The 11,609-nt window shown below is 40.4% G+C and overlaps 1 pseudogene; it reads left to right on the top strand.

Annotated features, from left to right (window-relative positions):
• The first annotated feature begins 8,539 nt into the window (after nt 1-8,539).
• LOC117975297 (syncytin-1-like) lies at nt 8,540-10,666 on the top strand (annotated as a pseudogene).
• Nucleotides 10,667-11,609: the final 943 nt, after the last annotated feature.

Genomic DNA, 11,609 nt, shown 5'->3' on the forward strand with positions numbered 1-11,609 from the left:
AAGGTTTAACTCTGTGAGTTGAATGCACACATCACAATGAAGTTTCACAGAGAGAATCTTTCTAGTTTTTATCACAGGATATTCGGTTTTTCACTGTAGGCTTCAACGTCCTCCAAAATGTCCCTTCACAGATTGTTCAAAAAGGGTGTTTCCAAACTGCTGAATCAAAAGACAGGTTTAATTCTGTGAGCTCAATCCACATGTCACAAAGTAGTTTCACAGATTGCTTCTTTCTAGTTTTTATAGTGAGGTACTCTGTTTTTCAAAACAAGCCTCAATGTAGTTCAAAATGTCCCTTCCCAGATTCTACAAAAAAAAAAAAGTGTTTCCAAACTGCTGAATCAAAAGTAAGGTTCAACTCTGTGAGCTGAATGGACACATCATAAAACAGTTTCACAGATAGCTTCTTTCTAGTTTTTATTTCAGGATATTTAATTTTTCACTATAGCCTTTAGTGGGCTCCTAAATCTCCCTTTGCAGCTTCTACAAAATGAGTGTTTCCTTCCTGCCAAATCAAAATAAATGTGTCACTCTGTGAGCAGAATGCACACATCACAAAGCAGTTTCACATATAGCTTCTTTCTAGTGTTTATATGGGGATGATCTGTTTTTCACTCTAGGCCTTGATGCCTTCCAAAATGTCACTTCACAGATTCTGCAAAAAGAGTGTTTCCAAACTGCTGAATAATAAGTGAGGTTTAACTCTGTGAGCTGATTGCACACATCACAAATAAGATTCACAGATAACTTCTTTCTAGGTTTTACTTCAGGATATTCTATTTTTAATTCTATTATTATACTTTAAGTTTTAGGGTACATGTGCACAACGTGCAGGATTGTTACATATGTATACATTTGCCATGCTGGTGTGCTGCACCCATTCACTCATCATTTAGCATTAGGTATATCTCCTAATGCTATCCCTCCCCACTCCCCCCCACCACAGTCCCCAGTGTGTGATGTTCCCCTTCCTGTGTCCAAGTGTTCTCATTGTTCAACTCCCACCTATGAGTGAGAACATGCGGTGTTTGGTTATTTGTCCTTGCGATAGTTTGCTGAGAATGATGGCTTCCAGCTTCATCCATGTCCCTACAAAGGACATGAACTCATCATTTTTTATGGCTGCATAGTATTCCATGGCATATATGTGCCACATTTTCTTAATCCAGTCTATCATTGTTGGATATTTGGGTTGGTTCCAAGTCTTTGATATTGTGAATAGTGCCTCAATAAACATATGTGTGCATGTGTCTTTATAGCAGCATGATTTATAATCCTTTGGGTATATATCCAGTAATGGGATGGCTGGGTCAAATGATATTTCTAGTTCTAGATCCCTGAGAAATCACCACACTGACTTCCACAATGGTTGAACCAGTTTACAGTCCCACCAACAGTGTAAAAGTGTTCCTATTTCTCCACATCCTCTCCAGCACCTGTTGTTTCCTGACGTTTTAATGATTGCCATTCTAACTGGTGTGAGATGGTATCTCATTGTGGTTTTGATTTACATTTCTCTGATGACCAGTGATAATGAGCATTTCTTCATGTGTTTTTTTGGCTGCATAAACGTCTTCTTCTGAGAAGTGTCTGTTCATATCCTTAACTCTCTTGTTGATGGGATTTTTTTTTTTTTCTTGTAAATTTGTTTGAGTTCATTGTAGATTCTGGATATTAGCCCTTAGTCAGATGAGTAGGTTGCAAAAATTTTCTCCCATTTTGTAGGTTGCCTGTTCACTCTGATGGTAGTTTCTTTTGCTATACAGAAGCTCTTTAGTTTAATTAGATCCCATTTGTCAATTTTGGCTTTTGTTGCCATTGCTTTTGATGTTTTAGTCATGAAGTCCTTGCCCATGCCTATGTCCTGAATGGTATTGCCTAATTTTTCTTATAGGGTTTTTATTGTTTCAGGTCTAACATTTAAGTCTTTAATCCATCTTGAATTAATTTTTGTATAAAGTGTAAGGAAGGGATCCAGTTTCAGCTTTCTACATATGGCTAACCAGTTTTCCCAGTACCATTTATTAAATTGGGAATCCTTTCCCCATTTCTTGTTTTTGTCAGGTTTAGTCAAAGATCAGATAGTTGTAGATATGTGGCATTATTTCTGAGGGCTCTGTTGTGTTCCATTCGTCTATATCTCTGTTTTGGTACCAGCATCATGCTGTTTTGGTGACTGTAGCCTGGTAGTATAGTTTGAAGTCAGGTAGAGTGTTGCCTCCAGCTTTGTTCTTTTGGTTTAGGATTGACTTGGTGATGCGGGCTCTTTATTGGTTACATATGAACTTTAAAGTAGTTTTTTCCAATTCTGTGAAGAAAGTCACTGGTAGCTTGATGGGGATGGCATTGAATCTGTAAATTACCTTGGACAGTATGGCCATTTTCACGATATTGATTCTTCCTACCCATGAGCATGGAATGTTCTTCCTTTTGTTTGTATCCTCTTTTATTTCATTGAGCAGTGGTTTGTAGTTCTCCTTGAAGAGGTCCTTCACATCCCTTGTAAGTTGGATTCCTAGGTATTTTATTCTCTTGAAGCAATTGTGAATGGGAGCTCTCTTGTGATTTGGTTCTCTCTTTTTCTGTTGTTGGCGTATAAGAATGCTTGTGATTTTTGCACATTGATTTTGTACCCCGAGACTTTGCTGAAGTTGCTTATCAGCTTAAGGAGATTTTGGGATGAGATGATGGGGTTTCCTAGATATACAATGATGTCATCTGCAAACAGGGACAATTTGACTTCCTCTTTTTCTAATTGAATACCCTCTATTTCCTTCTCTTGCCTGATTGCCCTGGCCAGAACTTCCAACACTATGTTGAATAGGAGTGGTGAGAGAGGGCATCCCTGTCTTGTGCCAGTTTTCAAAGAGAATGCTTCCAGTTTTTGTCCATTCAGTATGATATTGGCTGTGGGTTTGTCATAGATAGCTCTTATTATTTTGAAATATGTCCCATGAATACCTAATTTATTGAGAGTTTTTAGCATGAAAGGTTGTTGAATTTTGTCAAAGGCCTTTTCTGCATCTATTGAGATAATCATGTGGTTTTTGTCTTTGGTTCTGTTTATATGCTGGATTACGTTTATTGATTTTCAAGTGTTGAACCAGCCTTGCATCCCAGAGATGAAGCCCACTTGATCACAGTGGATAAGCTTTTTGATGTGCTGCTGGATTCGTTTTGTCAGTATTTTATTGAGGATTTTTGCATCAGTGTTCATCAAGGATATTGGTCTATAATTCTTTTATTTGGTTGTGTCTCTGCCAGACTTTGGTATCAGGATGATGCTGACCTCATAAGATGAATTAGGGAGGATTCTCTCCTTTTCTATTGATTGGAATAGTTTCTGAAGGAATCGTACCAGCTCCTCCATGCACCTCCGTTAGAATTCGGCTGTGAATCCATCTGGTTCTGGACTTTTTTTTGGTTGGTAAGCTGTTGATTATTGCCTCAGTTTCAGAGCTTGTTATTGGTCTATTCAGAGATTCAACTTCTTCCTGGTTTAGTCCTGGGTGGATGTATGTGTCGAGGAATTTATCAATTTCTTCTAGATTTTCTAGTTTATTTTCATAGAGTTGTTTGTAGTATTCTCTGATGGTATTTTGTATTTCTGTGGGATTGTGGTGATATCCCCTTTATCATTTTTTATTGCATCTATTTTATTCTTCTCTATTTTCTTCTTTATTAGTTTTGCTAGCAGTCTATCAATTTTGTTGATCTTTTCAAAAAACTGGCTTCTGGATTCACTAATTTTTTTGAAGGGTTTTTGTGTCTCTATTTCTTCAGTTCTGCTCTGATCTTAGTTATTTCTTGCCTTCTGCTAGCTTTTGAATGTGTATGCTCTTGCTTCTCTAGTTCTTTTAATTGTGATGTTAGGGTGTCAATTTTAGATCTTTCCTGCTTTCTCTTGTGGGCATTTAGTGCTATAAATTTCCCTCCACACACTGCTTTCAACGTGTCCCAGAGATTCTGGCATGTTGTGTGTTTGTTCTTGTTGGTTTCAAAGAACATCTTTATTTCTGCCTTCATGTCATTATGTACCTAGTAGTCATACAGGAGCATGTTGTTCAGTTTCCATGTAGTTGAGTTGTTTTCAGCGAGTTTCTTAATCCTGAGTTCTAGTTTGATTGCACTGTGGTCTGAGAGACAGTTTGTTATAATTTCTGTTCTTTTACATTTGCTGAGGAGAGCTTTACTTCCAATTATGTGGTCAATTTTGGAATAGGTGTGGTGTGTGCAGAAAAGAATGTATATTCTATTGATTTGTGGTGGAGAGTTCTGTAGATGTCTATTTGTTCTGCTTGGTGCAGAGCTGAGTTCAATTCCTGGATATCATTGTTAACATTCTGTCTCATTGATCTGTCTAATGTTGACAGTGGGGTGTTAAACTCTCCCATTATTTTTGTGTGGGAGTCTAAGTCTCTTTGTAGGTCTCTAAGGACTTGCTTTCTTAATCTGGGTGCTCCTGTATTGGGTGCATATATATTTAGGATAGTGAGCTCTTCTTGTTGAATTGATCCCTTTACCATTATGTAATGGCCTTCTTTGTCTCTTTTGATCTTTGTTGGTTTAAAGTCTGTTTTATCAGAGACTAGGATTGCAACCCCTGCCTTTTTTGTTTTCCATTTGCTTGGTAGATCTTCCTGAATCCTTTTATTTTGAGCCTATGTGTGTCTCTGCATGTGAGATGGGTTTCCTGAATACAACACACTGATGGGTCTTGACTCTTTATCCAATTTTCCAGTCTGTGTCTTTTAATTGGAGCATTTAGTCCATTTACTTTTAAGGTTAATATTGTTATGTGTGAATTTGATCCTGTCATTATGATGATAGCTGGTTATTTTGGTCATTAGTTGATGCAGTTTCTTCCTAGCCTTGATGGTCTTTACAATTTGTCATGTTTTTGCAGTGGCTGATACCGGTTGTTTCTTTCCATGTTAAGTGCTTCCTTCAGGAGCTCTTTTTGGCCAGTCCTGGTGGTGACAAAATCGGTCAGCATTTGCTTGTCTGTAAAGTATTTTATTTCTCCTTCACTTATGAAGCTTAGTTTGGCTGGATATGAAATGCTGGGTTGAAAATTCTTTTCTTTAAGAATGTTGAATATTGGTCCCCACTCTCTTCTGGCCTGTAGAGTTTCTGCCTAGAGATCAGCTGTTAGTCTGATGGGCTTCCCTTTGTGGGTAATCCGACCTTTCTCTCTGGCTGCCCTTAACATTTTTTCCTTTATTTCAACTTTGGTGTATCTGACAATTATGTGTCTTGGAGTTGCTCTTCTCGAGGGTATCTTTGTGGTATTCTCTGTATTTCCTGAATTTGAATGTTGGTTTGCCTTGCTAGATTGGGGACGTTCTTCTGGATAATATCCTGCAGAGTGTTTTCCAACTTGGTTCCATTCTCCCTGTCACTTTCATGTACACCAATCAGATGTAGATTTGGTCTTTTCACATAGTCCCATATTTGTTGGATGCTTTGTTCATTTCCTTTTATTCTTTTTCCTCTAAACTTCTCTTCTCACTTCATTTCATTCATTTCATCTTCCATCACTGATACCCTTTCTTCCAGTTGATTGAATCGGCTACTGAGGCTTGTGCATTCATCACGTAGTTCTTGTGCCATGGTTTTCAGCTCCATCAGGCCCTTTAAGGACTTCTCTGCTTTGGTTATTCTAGTTAGCCATTCATCTGATTTTTTTTCAAGGTTTTTAACTTCTTTGCCATGGGTTCGAACTTCCTCCTTTAGCTCAGAGTAGTTTGATCGTCTGAAGCCTTCTTCTCTCAACTCGTCAAAGTCATTCTCCAACCAGCTTTGTTCCATTGCTGGTGAGGAGCTGTGTTCCTTTGGAGGAGGAGATGTGGTCTGATTTTTAGAGTTTCCAGTTTTTCTGCTCTGTTTTTTCCCCGTCTTTGTGGTTTTATCTACCTTTGGTCTTTGATGATGGTGACGTACAGATGGGTTTTTGGAGTGGATGTCCTTTCTGTTTGTTAGTTTTCCTCCTAACAGTCAGGACCCTCAGCTTCAGGTCTGTTGGAGTTTGCTGGAGGTCCATTCCAGACCCTGCTTTCCTGGGTATCAGCAGCAGTGACTGCAGAACAGTGGATATTGGTGAACCACAAATGTTGCTGCCTGATTTTTCCTCTGGAAGTTTTGTCTCAGAGGAATACCCGGCCGTGTGAGGTGTCAGTCCGCCCCTACTGGGGGTGCCTCCCAGTTAGGTTACTTGGGGTTCAGGGACCCACTTGAAGAGGCAGTCTGCCTGTTCTCAGATCTCAAGCTGCATGCTGGGAGAATGACTACTCTCTTCAAAGCTGTCAGACAGGGACATTTAAGTCTACAGAAGTTACTGCTGCCTTTTGTTTGTCTGTGTCCTGCCTCCAGATGTGGAGCTTACAGAGGCAGGCAGGTCTCCTTGAGCTGTGGTGGGCTCCACCCAGTTCGAGCTTCTGGGATGCTTTGTTTACCTACTCAAGCCTTGGCAATGGTGGGTGCCCCTTCCCCAGCTTCCCTGCCACCCTGCAGTTTGATCTCAGACTGCTGTGCTAGCAATGAGTGAGACTCCATGGGTGTAGGACCCTCTGAGCCATGTGTGGGATATAATCTCCTGGTGTGCCGTTTGTTAAGCCCATTGGAAAAGCTCAGTATTATGGTGGGAGTGACCCAATTTTCCAGGTGCCATTGGCCACCCCTTTCTTTGACTAGGAAAGGGAATTCCCTGACCCCTTGCACTTCCTGGGTGAGGTGATGCCTTGCCCTGTTTTGGCTCATGCATGGTGCACTGCACCCACTGTCCTGCACCCACTGTCCAGCACTCCCCAGTGAGATGAATGCAGTACCTCAATTGGAAATGCAGAAATCACCCATCTTCTCCTGCACTCACCCTAGGAGCTGTAGACTGCAGCTGTTCCTATTCAGCCATCTTGGCTCCTCCCCGCCAGGATATTCTTTTATTTTGCCATAGGCCTTAGTGGGCATGAAAATGTTTCTTCACAGATTCTATAAAAAGAGTGTTTCCAGACACCTAATTGAAAAGTAAGGTTTAAATCTGTGAACTGAGTGAACCATTCCCAAAGAAGTTGCACAGATAGCTTCTTTCTAGTTTTTATCTAGAGATACTCAGTTTTTCAATGTAGGCCTCAGTGGGCTTGGAAATGTGACTTCACAGATTGTAAGAAAAGAGTGTTTCCCAGCAGGTTAAATACTTAGGGCTAAAATTATCCAAAGGCACCAGAGTCCTCTGTGAGTAACTTATCCAGCCTATACTGGCTTATCCTTATCCCGAAACCCTAAAGCAACTAAAAGTGTTCCTTGGCATAACAGGTTTCTGCTGAATATGGATTCCCAGGTATGGCAAAATAGCCAGACCAATATATACACTAATTAAAGGAACTCAGACAGCAAATACCCACTTAGTAAGATGGACACCTGAAGCAGAAGAGGCTTTCCAGGCACTAAAGAAGGCCCTAACTTAAGCCCCAGTGTTAAGCTTCCCAACAGGGCAAGACTTTTCTTTATATGTCACAGAGAAAAACAAGAATAGCTCCAGGAGTCCTTACATAGGTCTGAGGGATGAGCTTGGAACCCGTGGCATACCTGAGAAGGAAATTGATGCAGTGGCAAAGGGTTGTCCTCATTGTTTATGGATAGTGGCGGCAGTAACAGTCCAGGTATCTTTAGCAGTTAAAATAATACAAGGAAGTGATCTTACTGTGTGGACATCTCATGATGTAAACAGCATGCTCACTGCTAAAGGAGACTTGTGGCTGTCAGACAACTTTTTACTTAAATATCAGGCTCTATTATTTGAAGTGCTAGTGCTGTGAATGCGCACTTGTGCAACTCTTAATCCAGCTACATTTCTTCCAGACAATAAAGAAAAGATAGAACATAACTGTCAACAAGTGATTGCTCAAACATACACCACTAGAGGGGACGTTTTAGAGGCTCCCTTCACTGATCCCAACCTCAACTTGTATACTGATGGAAGTTCCTTTTTAGAAAAACGACTTTGAATAGCAGGGTATGTGGTGGTCAGTGATAATGGAATACTTGAAAGTAATCCCCTAACTCTAGGAACTAGTGCTCAGCTGGCAGAACTAATAGCCCTCACTTGGGCACTAGAATTAGAAGGAAAAAGGGTAAATGCATATATACAGATTCTAAGTAGGCTTTCCTAGTCCTCCATGCCCATGCAGCAATATAGACAGAAAAGGAATTCCTAACTTCTGAGGGAACACCTATCAAACATCAGGAAGCCATTAGGAAATTATTATTGGCTGTACAGAAACCTAAAGATGTGGCAGTCTTATACTGCTGTGGTCATCAGAAAGGATAGGAAAGGGAAATAGCAGGGAACCACCAAGTGGATATTGAAACCAAAAGAGCCACATGACCCCTAGTATGGGGTAATCCCCTCTGGGAAACCAAGCCCCAGTACTCAGAAGAAGAAATAGAATGGGGAACCTCATGAGGACATAGTTTCCTCCCCTCAGGATGGCTAGCCACTGAAGAAGAAAAAATACTTTTGCCTGCAGCTAACCAATGGAAATTACTTAAAACCCTCTGTACCCATGCTCACCTGGTAAGCCTATTTAATACCACCCTCACTAGGCTCCATGAGGTCCCAGCCCAAAACCCTACTGTTGGATGTGACTCCCCCTGCACTTCAGGCCATATATTTCAATCCCTGTACCTGAACAATGGAACAACTTCAGCACAGTAATAAACACCACTTCCATTTTAGTAGGACTTCCTGTTTCCAATCTGGGAGTAACCCATACATCAAACCTCACCTGTGTAAAATTTAGCAATACTATAAAGACAATCAACTCCCAATGAATCAGGTGGGAAACTCCTCCCACACGAATAGTCTGCCTACCCTCTGGAATATTTTTTTTGTCTGTGGTACCTCAGCCTGTCGTTGTTTGAATGGCTCTTCAGAATCTATGTGCTTCCTCTCATTCTTAGTGTCCCCATGACCATCTACACTGAACAAGATTTATACAATCATGTACCTAAGCCCCGCAACAAAAGAGTACCCATTCTTCCTTTTGTTATTGGAGCAGGAGTGCTAGGCGGACTAGGTACTGGCATTGGCGGTATCACAACCTCTGCTCAGTTCTACTACAAACTATCTCAAGAACTAAATTGTGACATGGAATGGGTTGCTGACTCCCTGGTCACCTTGCAAGATCAACTTAACTCCCTAGCAGCAGGAGTCCTTCAAAATCAAAGAGCTTTAGACTTGCTAACCACTGAAAGTGGGGGAATCTGTTTATTATTAGGGCAAGAATGCTATTATTATGTAAATCAATCTGGAATCATGACTGAGAAAGTTAAAGAAATTTGAGATTGATTACAACATAGAACAGAGGAGCTTCAAAACACGGGACTCTGGGGCCTTGTCAGCCAATGGATGCCCTGGATTCTCCCCTTCTTAGAACCTCTAGTAGCTATAATATTGCTACTCCTCTTTGGACCCTGTATCTTTAACCTCCTTGTTAAGTTTGTCTCTTCCAGAATCGGAGCTGTAAAGCTACAAATCTTTCTTCAAATGGAGCCCCAGATGCAATCCATGACTAAAATCTACCAGATTCCTGGACTGGCCTTCTAGCCCATGCTCTGATGTTAATGATATGGAAGCCACCCCTCCTGAGGAAATCTCAACTGCACAACCCCTACTATGCTCCAATTCAGCAGGAAGCAGTTAGAGTGGTCGTTGGCCAACCTCCCCAACAGCACTTGGGTTTTCCTCTTGAGAGGTGGAACTGAGAGACAGAACTACCTGGATTTCCTAGGCTGACTAAGAATCCCTAAGCCTAGCTGGCAAGGTGACTGCTTCCACCTTTAAACATGGGGCTTGCAACTGAGCTCACATCCAACCAAAAAGATAGTAAAGACAGCTCACTAAAATGCTAATTATGCAAAAACTGGAGGTAAAGAAATAGCCAATCATCTATTGTCTGAGAGCACAGCAGGAGGGTCAATGATCAGGTTATAAACCCATACATTCAAACTGGCAATGTCTACTCTCTTTGGGTCCCCTCCCTTTTTATGGGAGCTCTGTCTTCACTCTATTAAAGCTTGCAACTGCAAAAAAAAAAAGAAAAAAAAAAAAAGGAAAGAAAAGAAAAGAGTGTTTCCACCCTGCTGAATCAAAATAAATGTTTCACTCTGTGAACTGATTGCACACATCACCAACCAGTTTCTTTTCTTTCTTTTTTTTTTTTTTTTGAGACAGAGTCTTGCTCTCTTGCCCAGGCTGGAGTGCACTGGCACAATCTTTGGTCACTGCAAGCTCTGCCTCCCAGGTTCATGTCATTCTCCTACCTGAGGCTCCGAAGTAGCTGGGACTACAGACACCCATCACCACACCCGACTCATTTTTTTTTTTTTTAAGTAGAGACAGGGTTTCACTGTGTTGGCCAGGATGGTCTCGATCTCCTGACCTCATGATCTGCTCACCTCAGCCTCCCAAAGTGCTGGGATTACAGGCATAAGCCACTGTGCCTGGCCACAAACCAGTTTCATAGAAAGCTTTTTTCTAGTTTTTATCGTGGCATATTTGATATTTCACTATAGGGCTTACTGCACTTGAAATGTCCCTTTGCAGATTCTACAAAAAGAGTGCTTCCAAACTGCTGAATCAAAAGAAAGGTTTAACTCTGTGAGACGAATCCACACATCACAAAGCAGTTTCACAGATAGCTTCTTTCTAGTTTTCATCTAGAAATATTTGGTTTTTCATTATAGGCTTCAGTGGGCTCTGAAATGTCCCTTCGCAGATTCTACAAATATTGTTCCCAACCTGCTGAATCAAAACAGAAGATTCACTCTGTGAACTAAATGCACACATCACAAAGCATTTTTACAGATAGCTTTCTTCTAGTTTTTATTTTGGGATATTCAGTTTTTCACTATATACCTCAATGGCATCTGAAATGTCCCTTTGCAGATTCTACAAGAAGGGTGTTTCCAAACTGCTGAATTAAAAATAAGGTTTCATTCTGTTAGTTGAATGCACACATCAAAAATCACTTTCACGGAGAGATCCTTTCCATTTTTTATTTCAAAATATTCTGTTTTTCACTAAAGACTTCAGTGGACTCCAAAATATCCCTTCACCAATACTACAAAAAGAGTGTTTACAAACTGGTGAATCAAAAGTAAGATTTAACTCTGTGAGCTGATTGCACACATCACAAAGCAGTTTCACAGATAGCTTCTTTCTGGTTTTGAATTCAGGATATTTGGTTTTTCACTATAGGACTTAATGCCTTCCAAAATATCCTTTCACATTTTCTAGAAAAAGATTGTTTCCAAACTACTGAATCAAAAGAAAGATTTAATTCTGTGAGTTGAATGCACTCATTGTAAAGCAGTTTCAAGATAGCTTATTTCTAGTTTTTATTTCAGGATATTCAGTTTTTTACTATAGGCCTTATTTGGCTCTGAAATATCCCTTCACAGACTCTACAAAAAAAAGTTTCCAACCTGCTGAATTGAAAGTAAGGTTTAACTCTGTGACCTAAATGAACAAGTCACAAAGCAGTTTCACAAACAGCTTCTTTCTAGTTTTTATCTAGGGTAATTCAGCTTTTCTGTATAGGCCTCAGTGG

The sequence above is a fragment of the Pan paniscus genome, chromosome 10 (assembly GCF_029289425.2).
Source record: "Pan paniscus chromosome 10, NHGRI_mPanPan1-v2.0_pri, whole genome shotgun sequence".
Taxonomy (NCBI): domain Eukaryota; kingdom Metazoa; phylum Chordata; class Mammalia; order Primates; family Hominidae; genus Pan; species Pan paniscus.